This window comes from Sander lucioperca, chromosome 12 (genome assembly GCF_008315115.2).
Source record: "Sander lucioperca isolate FBNREF2018 chromosome 12, SLUC_FBN_1.2, whole genome shotgun sequence".
NCBI lineage: Eukaryota > Metazoa > Chordata > Actinopteri > Perciformes > Percidae > Sander > Sander lucioperca.
Window position 1 is genome coordinate 5,940,769 of NC_050184.1, and position 16,868 is coordinate 5,957,636.

Genomic DNA, 16,868 nt, shown 5'->3' on the forward strand with positions numbered 1-16,868 from the left:
TGTTTATATCTATCAACCGCTGACATACCGTCACCTGTTGGGACATACATGCTGTCCGTACCGTCTCTGGTTCTGACCACGGGAACAGAAACAGGACAGCTCACTTCAACGCAGCGTAATAACTCCTGAAAATAATATCCATCTCGCAAATGTATCTGTCTCTGCAGTCATCTCAACCATCGAATACAGCGACAGGAAAATAATACGGCTCCTGTGAAGAAATGTGTTGGTGAATTCTTAAAAAAAACAATGCACCACTAAATGTTGCGTTAAAATGCGTTGTAACTCGCGTTACTGAGATTGTAACGAGTATAATATTACCGAAATTTAATTAGTAATGCGTTATATTACTGCGTTACAGCAAAAAGGAATACATTACTGTAATTGCGTTACTTTTGTAACGCGTTACTCCCAACACTGCTTATCTGGATTAGAGGTCGACCGATTAATCGGCCGATTTTTGGCATTTTTTTACATAATCGGCATCGGCCAATATCCCAGTATATCAAGCCGGTTAATAGGCAGGCGCATCTGCGGGCAGCCTAGTGTTAAAAACATGAATATGCGACATTTTTTACAGCGCACCCAGACCAGCTGCCTCCAGCCCCTCCCCTCGTGAAGTCTTGCTCCCTGTGTCTCGCACAGTCACTTCAGGTTCAGACGCTACCGTTAGCAGTAGCATATTGCTGGTGTTCTTGCCTTGGGATTAACTGTACTAATAAAATCGTACAAAACACCACGGCTACACCGCTGTGGAAGCTCCCCGAATGTCATTTATCAGAGTCTGGTTGTTACCCCTGTCCGTGGCAGTCTCATCCACTCCTATAACGGAGCTAACTGGAGCTAACCACTAACGGAGCTAATCGTTGCTAACAGAGCCTTCAGTTCTCCGTGCCTGTATCCATTAACTGCATCTATGGACTTGAGCACGAATAAAACCCTTAATTTTATTAAATTGGCTGGACGAGTTTTAAATTACAACAAAGAGTTGTTTGAATGACAGAAATGTGCTCAGATAAGATCCTAATGAGTGCAACAGGACATGTAGCTAGGCTAACAGTAGGATCCCCAAAACAGATAAAACCCTTCAACAAAATGAACAATGATCTAACAAGCAAGGTGAACAAGAATTGACTTTAGAGAGCCCTAGTCTTATGTGATTCAACAGGAGTTAGGAGGAAATAGTGTTGAGATTAATAATAACATGTCACTTTCTGTGAAGCTTGCAGATTTGTATTCTCAGAAGTTTAATAAATGCTGCTAAGTACACAAAACTTTATTTTTTCATTGAAAAGTTTATTTGACAGTTTATTTTCTTCATACCTGTTTCGTTTATTTAATATATTTTTCATACATTATTTATACAATATACAGTATGTTTTTACATTATACATTTTTAATTGAAGTATACAAGTGTAGATTGGTGAAGTGTTCAATAAATGTTTTTGTTGAGAAATTCTGTGTATACATGTTACATTTTATCTTTCAAATAGAGGTTTAAAAACAAGCACATATCGGCCAAATATCGGCCAAAATAAATCGGCAGCATTTATCGGCCATCGGCTGACCCTGATTTCTAAAGATCTGCATCGGCCAGAGAAAACCCATATCGGTCGACGTCTAATCTGGATGGTTGTCGTGTGTATTTTTGTATTTTACTAGGGGTGCACAATATATCGACTCAATATCGTTATCGCGATATCACGTTGCGCGATATTATACCGAAAGCCTCGCGATAATTACGCGATATTTTGTTTGCGTTGCATCCTGGCCGACATGTACCCAAAGAGTATAGAAGCAACAAGAGGAGAAACTCAATAGAACGTTGTGTTACATTCAGTCCAAGATGGCGGAGCTGCAGTTCCATTGAGTTTGTCACTGCCCGATGTGAGTCGAGTGCAGACGTGAGTCGCGCATGCTCAGATTTAAACTGTTTACGGCATAACGTGTCATACTGAAATTTTTGAAATCTATAAAATAATAAACGTTTCTCTTTACATCCAATCACAGAAGATGGTAATCATTTCAAAAACGTTGTAGCTATCTATGACTGTTTTGATTGCTAACGTTAGCTCAAAACGCCATTAAGTGACAGCCTTTATTGTGTTTGATTGCTAACTTGTAGCCAGCAGCAGCAGTCACTTCAAAAATGTTTTAGCTATCTATGATTGTTTGATTGCTAACGTTAGCTCATAGACTGTGCGTTAGCTCAAAAAGCCGTTAGCATCTTGTAGGCTACTTATCGCAAAGTGACGCATGCGCGACTCACATCTGCACTCGACTCACATCGGGCAGTGACAGTCGCTCGTGGCCAAACGGCCACTCCCATTGAAAATGAATGGTAGCTGTCTCTTGTAGCTAATGTGACTGCAGCGAGATATACTTGAATGCTTCCTCCTCGGTAGCTTGGAAATACTTTGGCTTTAAGCCAACAAATGTGCATTGCATTGTTTTTTATACTGTAGTGTATATACAACCAGTACAACATGTCCTGTTCTATAGACATGCTCTTTATTTATTTTATACTGTCCAAGCAGTAAAACATGTCCTGTTCTGTAGACACATGTTGGACCAGTCCAATATCACTGTCAGTTGAAATAAACGCGTTTTCCCATAACTTTGGTAATTTTAAATATGTTTAAAAATATCGAAATTAATATCGATATTGCAATATTCATTATCGATATCAGCAATATATAGCAATATCACATTTTTTTCAATATCGTGCACCCCTAATTTTTACAGTATGCTCTGCTGGCTGTGCTGTTGAACAGTACTGAGATTGCACAGACACAAATACTTCATTCACTGCACACCTGGGTTTTCAAATTCAAAAACAGACCATTTCACTTCAAAATGCAAGCAGAATTCAGGAGGCGTATTGCATCAGAAGCAGGGAATGCATAATAACAAACAGTATAATTTTGTACATCTGGTAAATATCATGGGATGTTGCCTTTTTTTGTACCAGCTTTGCCATCAAGAAATAATTTAAGAAACCAGCCACAGCCTCCTTTTTAAAGAAAAGTACCTCAGACAAAATCCTACACACATTCATCTTACAGTGCCCTACATATTCATAAGTCACTCATTTTATCTGTAAGGTGTCCTTCATTTTCTCATCTTTATAATATTCAGTTACATATGACATACAACAAATAAAACAAGCTACTGTGTATTATTGTAACCATGTTGACTAATTTTCCTAAAGAATCCTCGTCATTTATTTGGTTTTGCAAAAGACCAAAAAAGTGGCAACCCATTGATTCACATGAATATACTTAAGTAATTGATGGATGATAATTGACTACAATGAGCAGTTTTCTTGAAAAGGACACAATTCTACACTACACTATTTCCACAAAATCAAGCTGTGCATCCAATAATTAAATTGGATTTTTACACCCCGTAAATGACTGCAGGCACACATGCAGGACATACTGTAAATACACACATACACCCCACAAGTATTAAAATGCTTGCATTGAAATGTAGCAGATTGTGTGTGTGTGTGTGTGTGTGTGTGTGTGTTGCGTTGTGTTTCTGGGTATTAAAGAGAGTAAATGCAGGGAATCTCTCGCTGTGCAGATGCTGAATGTGAAATGTCAATGTTATTGAACAGGTGCTGCAAGGCAGACCTGTGATGTTTTTATTTCCAAGCTCTTGTCAAGCAAGGCAGAGAAGAGAGGGCTCATGGGATAGTGTGTGTGTGTGTGTGTGTCAGGTATGAGTGCCTAGATCTGTGTGTATCCAGAGAGGTTTATTGAGAAGAGGGGGAAATGAATACTGTCTTAGAATAAATGCTCACAATCTCCTCATAGAAAATGTTAACTGCGCAGTGAGGGGTAATATTATTTTTTGTGCACCTTCTTTCAGTGGCTATGTTCACCATGTGTTCAACATGATGCCTAATATGGCTTCCGTTTTCACCCATGCATACACCTCTACTGTCAAGCTGTTATCACCTCGTTTGTTCCATTTGCACATCATTTATGTTTTGTTTTTTTCCCCTGTCCTCTGTGTGTGTCTTCCCCTTCAGTTTTTCTCTTGCAGACTGTCGTTGTGTCAATACTTGTTGAGAGGCAGTGTGGCAGTGAGCTAGGAGGTGAATGCAGTCAAGGTTAGTCAACAATGCTTGGTGACACTGGAGCGCTGACTAACACTGTTTTTTTCTCTGCCCTATTCCCCCATCTCATATCCCCCCAAATTTTCTATTCCTGCCCCACCCAATGGAGCTTGATCATGTTCTCTACCTGCCCTTGGTGCTCTCAACCTTATTCCTCTCCATCATCATCCTCACCACTCTATCTCTCATTGTGCTTTGCCTTCTCCACTCCCCCCCCCATCTTTCCTGCTACTTTCTGTTCCAGTGGAGAGAACAGCTCAAGCCTGTCGGCACTCATTCATCCCTCAACTGCTAACTCATGCTAACCCACTCCTGTGTTTGTGTCTGGATGCATTATTTGATCCATCCTGCATATTTCCAGCATCATTCTGTTTTAGCATTACCTATGCACACCTGTCTCCTTTCTTTGCAGTCAGCGCAATGCTGTCTTTAGCGACATGATGCCCTTAAGCTGCCAATCTACCAATAATTTTTATTGCGGTTTCACTTGTGATTCTGCATTGCACTTTTAATTCCAATGAGCGCATGTGAAAATATTATTTGGGGTCTTGCCATTTATGCTTTCCTCTCCTGCCATTTATTTAAAAAAAAATTCCCGACATGTTTATATCTGGCGGATCACGAAATGGAAGGGGGGGCTGCAGTTCAAAGCCGACTAGCAGGTTACTTAATGAGTTTGGTAAATGGCTTGCTGTGGCCTCTGCACATCCCTGCCCTCCTGCTGCTGATGTGTGCAGGAACAGGGAGAGCGCTACAACTTGCACTCCCTCACTCAGTCTTTCCTTCCCTCCCTCACATGCCTCATCCATCTTTCCCTCCATCTATCCCTCTCTACAAGCTGACCTAAGGAGCTAATACTGCACCAAGCATCCCCTGTCTATCCCATACTGTTCCTATTCTAAAGTTAATTAGCATGTTGCATGTTGGTTTTCCATTCTGCTTAATGTCGAATATGAAAGACGTTGGCCTATCTCTCATTTCCCCAGTCTCTCCCACTTGTTCGCTATCTTCAACACACACACACACACACACACACACACACATGCACACACATGCATATATGTTAGATGCCTCATGTATTATGCACAATATGTGCATCCAAACAAGCAATTTGCAGAATTTCCAGCTCACCACTTCTGAGTAGTAATTATCTGTGTCCACAACAGCATAATGTGAAACACACTTTCATGCTCAGTTGATTCGTAAGTCCAAACAATAAAGACAAAAAATGGCAGGCTTGCCATGTAATCAAATATGACACCTAACATATTATTCTCAGATTTCAGCACAATAGCTCCTCACCAGAGTCATCAAAGGGACAGCTATTTTTCTTGTTTTATTGCTGTTGTAATAATGTGTGGTAGGGTTTAAATCTCATTAACTCTTGTATTAAATTATCGTAATAATAGTTTCACAATTTTTTTTAAATGACCTTGGTTTAGTTTTAATTGCGAGAGGTATAGTTTTTTTTGTGTGGATTGTTTACAACAAACCCCTAGATTTAATGCCTTTGGGGATCTGCACTAGTGAGGCTATCCTAATATATATTCTGGCTAATAAGCGAGCTTCCCATCTTCCTACCTAGTCCCATTCATTTCCATTTTGTACCTTTTTAAAAAGCCATAAATAAAGCCGGCACGCATTAGTAAATGTAGCTGTCTCTGGTTGCAAGACTGCTGCCAAGCTTTTTATCTACTCCCACAGTTGAGCGGTTGATTCTGAACACTGTAGGGGTTGGAAGGCCAAAGCACAGCTAAGTGGCTCCTCTTGACCTCAGCACTGATCTCCCAACTGTCTCTGCTCCGACTGCACACAGACTGATTTTACCCATTCGGTCCCACAAAAACAGTCTAATCTCATAACACAGCCTCATCACCCAGTCTGTGTGCTGTCTTTTTGAATAACGCATCCTTTCCTCACCGCACCCTGTGTTGTACATTTGTCTTTGAGATTACTTTTCTGTGCTATTATTCATGCCAAATTGAAAAAGGAATGTGAGGAAAGCTAGATGAAATAATTCAAGGTGTGAAGAATTAGCTTGAATGACTTGAGAATCTTCCTCTGACCTATAATGGATGTGCTTATTCTAGTTATCACTATATATCTGTAAACTAGATGGCTGAATCATTATTTTACACACTGAGAGCAGCCATGTGTGACCACAGCAGAGTAATTGATTTCTGAATAAGCATTGGTACTGGAGGGGGGAAAAAGATACAGCTTTGTGTTTGGGCCATTGCGCCATTTTGAGCATCTTAATACGCGTGTCATGAATTATAGTGTAAGGAGTTGATTTTTTGTTTTACTCATAATAAGCCTCTGCTTCCCCACTCCGCCTCCTCTTTTAGCACAGCACAAAGCTGCACCTCCACTCCCTGTCCATAGGGTGGCAGTGTATGGAGGTGAGACAGCCATGTGCTCTGTGTGAAGTGGAGCAGTCACTGGCTATTTGAGCAGATTAGCTTGGAGACAGTAACCACACAGGAATCCCACCCCAACCGCCACTCTCTCTTTTGCTTTCATGATCATGGACCCCATTTGCTTTGCAGACTGCCGATGACTTTAAAACACAGTTTCACCCTGCTGGAATAAGATTTTACTAACTGCTACCAGAGCTAAACATCAGACACATGTACTGTTTGTTTATCTTGCTTTGTCTTTGTTCACAAAAAGGATTTGCCTGAAATGTAAACTTCCTCTTTTCACCACAGCCTGCGCTCTGTCTCTCTGTGGCCCTCTTGGAAATACAGTCTCATTCCTTAGAGTCTGTTCTTAGTGCAGCCATGGCAGGCTGAACTGCTCTTTTATTCAGATGAATGAGGCCCTGTTTTGCCTGGAGAATCAGATAGCCACAGACAGTCCATGTGAGAGCTTGAAGAATGTCTGTGGAAAATCAGGAGCTCTGAAATAGCATCTAAGTTATTACACGTGTGCAATTGTTTGCGTCTGTTTTCACTTTCTCTACGTGTGAGTTTATGGCCATACAGAGTTGTTTTTTCTGGTTAATAAGCATCTTAGAGATGTTCTTTTACCTTAGATTTGTTTTTCATTTCAGCAAGCTGTGATCCAAAACGATTGACAGTGTGAGCTTCTATTAAAAGCAGTTTTATATACTGTCTCGGCAAATGATCAATCAGGTTTGGCTGTATTTTAAAAAAGAGAAAATGCTGTGATTGCTCTCACTAACATTTTATCAATTAGTCTGCCAGGTGACAGATACCTCCATCTGGAATAAGGTTTACTTACATTCATTTTTATTTATATATATATATATATATATATATATATATATATATATATACACACACACACACACACACACACAATAGTTTTACCAAATGGCTGTTGCAAGCAAGTTTTACCCTCTTGAGTAGCTTGGCAAAGACATTAGACATATGTAGCCTACAAGTGTCTTGGTTTTCAGAGTGTTGCGAGGCTGCCAAATGTGACTGTGAATAGCTATGTAAACAAGATAGCTATGTGAGGCTAGACTGATTGCCTAAAGTGAAATACCATTCCTTGGCTTCCTTCACATTTTTACAACTGTTAATGATTGCAAATAAAGGCTCACTAGGTAGCAGGTTAATTACTAGCTGTCTGTTTGGATTGTCTCCAGAGTACATCTTGATTTCTGACGTCTTTTATCACCATAATAGGGCTGTTCGCTTATGCAGAGAAAAAGTGTAACCTCTATTCTTTAAAGGTTTTTTTTTTTTGGTTAATGAAATTTTACTCTGTCGAGTACTTTTCTTTTTACCTAAAGCAATAGTCCTTGAATCTTCATATCCACAAGCGTGTAGTTAACCATATTTAGTTGAGTAATTTTCTAACTTTGTTGGGAGATTGGAGAGGATTGTTTTATTGCTTCCCCTTCTCTCAACCCCCTCCAGGCAAAGTCTGTGTTTTAATTAGTCGTGTAAGACCCTATTTTCCCTTTAGATTCCCCCAACTTGTAAAGTGCTCTCTTAAGAATCCATGAAGGCTAAAAGGGGCAATGAATGATTTGAAGTCAGCTTTTTTTCTTGCTTGCCTGCCAGCAGTGAAGGGGGAGTCCTATCAGCACTTGCCGTCAGTATGAGGAACAGTAACTTCAAGCAGCAGTCACACAGAGTCTTTGTTCTTTATGGATTTAGTACGTGTGGCGAAGAGAGAGTCGCTGCTTTAAAGCCTCATCTGGAAAAGCAGTGTTCAAGTTTTTAATATGAGAAGAACAGCTCCTGTAGATAATACCTGCCTCAGAATGGGAAAATTGGTTCAATCTAACATATCCGTTTTTTCCTCCTCGTATTATGTTTTGGCAGCGGGGAAGTTAGCTTGTTACACTGTAGAGATTTAGTCACGTGTTAAAGTCGAGCTTTTGAAGTACAACCGCCACAACCTAACCCTCCTTTTGGTTTACAAGTCTGTTTTCTTTTCTCAATCCCTTTTTTCCTTCAACTTGTCTGCTCATCCCTGGTGAATGTATTAAATGAAGTTACTAGATATGAGTGCTTAAGAGGCCAGGGCCTCTGAGGCTTGCCAAGTCTCTCACAGGCTTGGCTCAGTCATCCATGTCGCTTTTTTCTGTTGTTTCAGCTACTGGCTGACTTACTTGTAACGCCGAGGACTTTCTCTCTTTCTCTTTCTCACTTGCTCTCTGTGTTTGCTGCCTCTCTGAGTGGCTTGTTTTTCCCCCCAGTGTGGAGAAAGCAGGCTAAAGCAAACAGTGTGTGTCAGCCACAGCTTTTGTTAAGTATTCATTTTTAATGAGTGTAAGTGGCTACAGAATCCTATAAACCATAAATGGAGTAGTCAGACTGGGGAGGGGTGAGGAGGGGGCCGTGTTGGCCTTTGATTCAGTAGCTGTCTTGCAGACTTTTTGTTTAGTAACACTTGTACTAATTATGTTTGATGTGGATGAAGAAAACATATTTCAAAATGATCGTTTGTGTTGCTTTATTGTGCCATTTTTTTTCTCATACGCCCCCTCTGGTTTGTTAGCTCGTATAAGGAATTGTTCTCCTTTTTTAATAATCTTTAGGAAAAAGACTGTTGCAGGAAAGTGTCATTTTCTCTCTCGAGCAGCACGCAGCTCTGTTAGATTTAATTTCCTCTGAATTCAGAAAGAGGCACCATGTAACCAGTTTTTGTTCTGTCGGGATCGAAGGCACTGTAGCTGTAGAAGGGGGTGCTCAGGGAAAAAGTATTGTGATGGGCCGTTTGAATGCTGAACAGAATTGAATAGACACAGTCAGCTTCCCAGATACATGCTTAGGCCTGTAGAATGTGGAGTGCTTTGCTTGTAACTGCACCGGTTGTCTCCTTTCATTATCGGTTAATGGTGCCCAACTTGACAGAGCCATGTGATAAACAGAGGAGCTGTGAAATCCTGGAGGTGGAGTTCTCGTCTGCCTGATAATGGGATCTCATCTGCCGGGGAGGGGAGCCTGCCCCACCAGCCATTCCAGCTTTGCTCTGCACTGCCTTCAGAGAGGATTCACTGCACTCACCCTTCACTGTTGTCTTGGCCCAACTTAAGCCTCACAAACGTACTGCAAATGTTGGCTGGCTTCTTCTTGTGTAACGCATGATAGAATTGTTTTTGGAGCATGAAATATCATTGTGTTCCCTTTTTTTGCACTTGGAGCATCAGAAAAGGAGAGAGACGTGCATGTCTGCCTCTTTATCAATCTTGGATCCTCTGGATGTTTGTGTAACGCAGGAAAGGAGGCAGACTGTGTGTAAATATCATAAACATTGACCTTGTGAAATGTATACATACTGTGATAAGGGAGGAGCTGTGGCCGTGTGGTGTTAGGTTAGGCTGCTATGTGCAGAGGGAGTACGACTTCTCAGGACAGTTGCCTCAGGAGCTGGAAAAGGTTTTTTTTACCAGCACTTTGTTGAGCACCCCCACCCTCTGCTATTGAAGCTACGACCAACATAGCACAATGAAAGACCCCCTACACACCACCCTCAACTCAATTGCTATTGATCCTCACTGCCTGTCTCTACTGCTGCCCGTGTTTGGCTTTAGTGCAAAAAGAGCCCAATGCTTAAACTATTTGCTTTAGTTAATTGGATTTTGACAGTTATCCAATATCATGTTCAAGACAATAAAAATGGGTCAAGCTACTTGCTCAGTAAAATGGAAATGATCCTATTAATTTAGAACTTAATGCCGTTCATCTTTGTTTTCACGCTCCTCTCATGTGAGGGAGATTTCTTTTCATTGGTATCATTAAAATAAAGAGAAAACAAACCATAATGTATTTTCATCCACAAAACGAGTACTGAGACCTTGGAAAATAACCAGGACAACATTTGGTGATGTGCAGGATAGCCATTTAAATCCGCTTCCCAAATATTGCTAATGGACTATTCACATTATCAACCCCGCTTGTTTCTGCCTTTTTAATGGGTGGGGTGACTAATTAATTCATTATCCAAAAATGCAAATGAGCTCCACAAGCCTGAGCAGCATTCAGTCAGCCTTCCTCTTGTGCAGTTTCCAGCAGATGCTAATGTTTTCAGATATAAATCGGCGACCTGCATTTAAGAACATCATTTCATGTATTTATTAATCACTGCAACGTGTCATTGCTGTGTGGTTTTACGCAGATAGAGAAATGTAGTGTGCTATTAAGCCATTATTAACAAGGCACTTCTACTACTAGCTTTCACGGCTTTTCATTGTCTCGCTTTAGTGTTTCAGTCACATTCCCATAAGCGTTACCATTGATCGGTTGATGATGGTAAGTCGGGCCACTTTGGCTGTCGTGCATCTCGCTTCCTGATGCAGTTGCCAGCAAACACAAGCACGGTGCGCTCAGCGTTTCCCTACGGGGCTGCCATCAATCAACAGCCCCATTGGCGTCCCCCCGAACCACCACCACCACTTTTGTCCCTGACGATTATTTGAATCCAGTCCATGTTTTTGTTTCGCTCGGATTTTTTTTTCTCCTCTTTTTGACTGTGGTCGGGGTAATTCTCCTTCACTAGTGTCTGGATAAAGAAAGACTAGGTCAGCCATGTGGATGCGTCTGTTGAACAGCTGAAGAGGAGGAGGGGAGGAGAACGGGGGGTTACAGAGACGGAGGGAGCGATAGGCAGAGCGTAGAGCGTGTGTGTGTGTGCATAGGAAAGAGAGAGAAGAGGGGGGAGAGAGAGCGAGCGCGCGCATGTGTGCGTGTGTGTGTATGTGTGGAAAAAGGAAGCGGAGCCTGTAAACGGCGAACTCGCTGGTTTCCTACCCCTCGAAACAACTACCAGCGCTGTGTTACTTTTCATGTGGACACTATCATCGACAGCAACAACAACACGGCCAAAGGGAATAGAAGCCGTTTCGAGGGGGGCCAGCTAACGTTATAGTGCCTTTGCTCGGCGATTTCGGACGCGAACAGTAAATCAGTAAAGTGAAACCCGTCTTTTGTTGAAACAAGTGCTCGCCTGAGCCCCTCCGTGCAGGCAGCGGGTTTAAAAGAAGAAAAAAACCCGGGGGGGGGGGATAAAAAGTGTTCGTGTTCACCTCGTTTTGTCCCGGTTCTTGGATTTGCCACATCTGGCTTAAGTTTGGTGGGCCATCTCGGTCAAGGATCGCGTTTTGAAGTTGTTTGCAGCAGTCTCTGGGACTCCCAAGAATCACCAGACTGGCGGGTGAGTAGTTGAATACAAAAAAAGATTGCAGGACGGTTGTGGTTGGAGGAGGAGGAGGAGGAGGAGGAGGTGGGGGCCGCGGAAAGGGAGAGCAATGTGTGTGTGATAAAGAAACGGAACTTGGTATATAGTGATGAATAAAGCCGGATGACACTCAGTTTGAGCTAAAAGTGTCCTCATTTTGTTTATACCCCGGAGTAGGAAGCATGTGTGACCTCGAGTCAAATGTTTTTGAAAGTTGGCAGCATTGTTGTAAAACTCTCTCTCTCTCTCGCTCTCTCTCTCGCTCTCTCTCTCTCTCTCTCTCTGGACTATGTGTAGCAGACCCTTAGGCAACCTCCATGACCTGGCCAGCCTGTAACAAGGCTTCAGCAGCTAATGGGTTTAAAGTCAAACTAATGAAGTAAACAACACGAGAGCTTAAATGGCAACATTGCTGCCCAGGAAAAATACATCAAAGATGTAAAAACTACTTGTGTGTGTGTATTCGAGCAATCAATCAACTTCAAGGAAAGAAAAGTTGCATTTTGACAGGTCATTTTTTTTTTTGATGGATCTTGATGAGTCAGTGGCACATACATTTTCACAGGTGGGATTTCCCCAAGTTTCACATAAAAAGGATTGGCTGTTGGATTTACAGCCTTGCTTGTGTCATAAATTGATGATTATTGGACTGTAATAATGGAAAGAAGTTGAGTATTTTTGAAAGAATGGGAAGGGACTGTGTGCGGGAGGCCGGCTGAACCAGCAAACTGTTGAAGGACCACCAAATTAACTTGACTTCCCCCCTTCAGCACCCCAGAGGCTATGAACTCTGGCCCAAGCACATGCAGCTCTCACCGTGGGGGGGGGGGGGGAGATCAGTGCCTGTTGTTGAAAAGAGCGGGGGGGGGCTGGTGGTGTGTGTGTGTGTGTTTAGGAGGGGGCATCTTAGGATTTGAAAGCAGACTACAGTTATTTGTCTGAAAGGCGGCTTATCTAATGTTTTCCAGTTACAGTAGAAGGGGGAGGGCTTGTTTACTTAAATCACTGTAAAATTGGTCATAGTAAGTCTTCATGTGACTCCAGTCAGAAGCTAAATCCAAAGTTGATGTGGCCACATAAGCACAAAGAAAGCTTCAGCCCTGAAACAAGATACAAATCGAGGAAGGGGGGAAGCCGTGATTGCCTTCAATCTCCGCCATATAAAAACAATCCCTTCCTGAAATCCTCCCCCTGCTGCTGCATTTTTCACTGAGCTATTACACGGACTCAGATGTTACATTGCTAATTGTGAGGAGCTAATCTCCACCATGCCCAGCTTCCTGTGGCACATTTTTTGTCCCCCTGCTAGCTGAGAAGTGACCTCTAGCTTAATGATTCAGATGTGATTAATCCACTTGAGTGGGATGACACTGCATGGGCTAATGTATGGCACAAGCACTGCAGATAATGGAACATAAAGGACATTTGCTTCGCCTAAAAATGGTTTAAACATGTGAGGCTCATTCGGTTTTAAAAGTCATGTGAATATGAGACATTGTATTTAAGTCATGAGGTGCAATTATAGTTAAAAAGTTAACAGTGGTTGTGTTTCTTAGTGTTCCTGTAAATCACAACGCTTAACTGCCAGTTGGTGCTCTCTAATCTTAAGAGGGAGTGATCTTTGATTTTAGATGTCATTAAATGATGGGAGTGTGAAGACTTTACAGACAACATGCTTTGCTTCTTCCCTTTGTATTGATGATTTTTAGGTGATGTCACTTGTCATATGAGTTTATTTGCTCCACCAATATTGGCTGACAATAGGTGACACTTAGGCTTTTCTCTTCTGGTTGATTCATAGAGCGCTTTTAGACCATAAATGTCTTTTCTGTTGTTTGGTGATCACTGAATCGAGTGATAGGCCTGTCTCTAAAATGGTAACCAGCAGTGTGACAGAAATCATTTCGGTTATGTAGGAAACGTGCACTATCATGTGGGAAAACTTGCATAGCTTGTCTTTCTGAACACATTTAGAAAAGGCATCTTCCTCAGTTCCCCAGAGGTTACGCTATCCATTTAGTTTCACTACTTGTGGAGTGTATGATAGAGGAAGTGGTCAGACCTCTTAATGGAGTTGTACACAAGAGCCCAAATTGTTCTGCAGTGTAGGATTTGTATGGGAGCACTGAGGGTTTCACGGTAAGACTGCTATCAGATGCGAGTATAGCAGACTCCTAAGCTTAATTATGTACACACAACCATACCGCTGTCGGTATCATTTCACATCATCTCTATTTGCAGTGCTACATACCAGTGTTTGTAGGAAATTAAATCTGATGTGCAATTTGATCAGCGTCTGAGTCTGCAAGTCTGCGTTGTTGATTCTTGTAAACCAAGGGAATCATAGTAGCGGTGTGAGTCACCCCCCACCCCCCCTTCATAAACACAAGTCTCACCGTTGACAAGGTACAGAGAGCGAGTAAACATTCAACTCACATACGGGCGCGTGTATGAGTGTCACCTCTGAGGAATCTGAGGGGCGATATCCAGATCAAAGAGGCAGTTTCCGACCATACAGAGAGAGATGCTTCATAGAGTGAGGCTGTAAGGGCTGTCTAGCTGCTCAAAGGCGGCTGAATGTTTGACAGGGCATTGGAAAAACGTTATTTAATCTGCTCGCATGATGGCCCTCACTGGGATAGCACCACGCTGCGTCTCTGCCCCCTTTTTTTCTCCCTGTGTCAGGATGATGGCAGTAGCTGGCTGGTAGAAAAACACAGGTTGTCCATGTGTTGTTTTTTTAACGGCATGATGTAATGTTTAAAGAATTGGAGAAATTGTAATTGATGCAATGTTGGCGGGCCTCTAATTGTCTTTCTAATGAGTAAGTCTGCTGGGGTCCTGATGTCTTTTCCATTGGGGTACTATTCTGAATGACTCAACTGTATCTTATTGTAATTATGAATAAATAACCCAATTGTTATTAAAATAAGCTGCATAAATGAAAACAGATGTGATGTTTGACCCATTGAAAACAAACCGATCAGATGCTGATCAGATAAACGTAGGTAAATTACAACTCTGGCTTTTTGCTTGTGTGAATTTGGCTTAACTGCATTATATCTCAGCCACATAAAAGGTATGGCTCGCAGTTACCCTCCCACTTTTGACCCCAACAATACCGAAATGCAAAAGCCACGGTGTCATAAAGCCAGGCGGAAAATCAATAAGAAGTCATGGCTTCCATACCATTGTTGGTATCATTTCCATCCCCCTATACAGAAGCAGACTCATGGTTTTCATGGAGTTTCATTTCTAAATGGAACAGGCCAGCTCGCCACTTCCTGAACTATTGTCCTTGCAGATAGTGGTTCACCAGTCACATTTATAATACATTAGCCACTGATTGACATACATGAAACAGTGGAAGCACTGCTAAGGAGGCAGTACCCTCTGGTGGGTGACTACTGAAATAGAGGGATGAAGGACCGGAGAGGTGCTTTGATTGTTCATAGAAAAATTCCATCTAATTTGTTTTGTGCACAGAGGAAGAAGCTGATATGTTTAATTAACATCAACCTCGGGAGCCAACGATGAGTGAGAAATTGGGATAATTGAAAATAGGCCCTGTCTCCTTTTCCCCCCCACTCTGTCTGTACATCCTTAAAGCAGCTGAGCCCATCGGAGGGCACTTTCACACATGTTAAGTGGGGGGACATCTGGCCTCGTTAATTCAGTGCATGGTCATAAAGTGGAATGGCGGTCCCCACAGGGCCGCCTGCTCCGAACACCGTCAGATAGAGCCTGTGTGTCCTCACTGCCTCCTCGTCCTCCCTGTTGACTGTCCCTCTGACACCAGCTCTGACACATCCTCACATTCCCGCTGTGATGTTTGAACACACATGCCGATGTCCGAGGGAGATAAAGCAACAGTACATAATTCTTTATGTGCCAGAAGGAAAATTGTGTATGCTGTAAGGCTGTAATGTATGATTTTCCTGGCCAATCCTAATTTCCATTGACTTGGTACAACAAAGAAACAAGACACTCTTTTAGCAATCACCTACCAGGAGCAGCTTATTTTCCCCCCACCATTAAGTGTATGTGTTATGATGAGTGGGCTGGCTGTCAGAGTCTATATTTCAGTATCCACCTTGCGTCTCTGCATCCTCAGCCATGGTAGCAGAAAATCGAGTGACAGCAGCAGGGAAGCATTCATGCTGCGCATTCATATTCTATTTTAGCAAGTAAACATTTAATGTGTTTAAATGTATCACAGCTTTATTTATGCATAGAATCTGCTGTTAAGTCTGAATTATACATTAGCCAATGAATAATGCATGAGTGCCATTTCTTAATGATTACTTGCCAGGCAGCGACTGGTAATATTTGCTGATAAATTTACCCATTGATCTTGCTTGTGTTTAGCCAGGCTTGTAGAGATGTTTGCTCTATTTTGTGTTTAGGGAGTTTTTTTTTGTCAAGGATGTAATCAAAAGCAAGATAATTGGTCTGTTTTTAAAATAAGAGGTCTTTTAAAAATGACAAATGAGCCCCAAGGAATTAAAGCAAATTGGACATAATCTGAGTTCTCAGCAGAGCACGTACTCCTAGATTTCAATTCGCCCATTTTCTGTAACATCTCAGTAAGGTTGGGTGTGTTTACATACCGCTCTCTTCGTGGCTACCCTTAGGATGAGTTATTTATCCTTAGACCTTGACAGATCAATGTCCAATTACAGTTTTGTCTTTGTTGGCTTATAGCCCTTACACAACATTGTACGTTTGTTTGAAGTACAGTGTCTAGACGATGTGTGGTGAGTTGTTAATTTAGCCCATACTTGGTAACGGTTGTTTTTTTGATACCATGTCTTTATTGGCACTGGTCTGAAGAGCTGCACAGTGCCAGATTATTGGCACATTATGCGTATAATGCTGTGAGTCTACCATTGCCTAAGCCTCGAAGCACAGCCCGTTACTGTGTAGACATATTGCTTGTCCACACAATAAGAAAATATTGACTTGTTGTCACTCACTCATTTGATTAGTGATAGGTGATTCTGCTTTTCATTTGTCACCCTGGCAACATAAATGGGAAAACACAGCAACAGCCTCTTTTTATCCAGTAATGAAGCACTGGAGC

General features: G+C 41.9%; 1 protein-coding gene across 5 annotated transcripts in view; it reads left to right on the forward strand.

Moving 5' to 3' along the window:
* Window positions 1–16,868, forward strand: part of rerea (arginine-glutamic acid dipeptide (RE) repeats a) — a 133,665-nt gene that overhangs the window by 23,955 nt on the left and 92,842 nt on the right. Inside the window, exon 2 of one of the 5 annotated variants that reach the window (XM_036008509.1) lies at window positions 4,040–4,120. The exons of 1 other annotated variant lie outside the window; for it this stretch is intronic. The gene's annotated coding sequence lies outside the window, so the exon portion shown is untranslated. Of the gene's footprint in view, window positions 1–4,039; window positions 4,121–11,239; window positions 11,762–16,868 lie in introns of those variants that run through there. 3 more of the 5 variants (XM_036008511.1, XM_036008508.1, XM_031286884.2) reach the window with 3 other exon arrangements.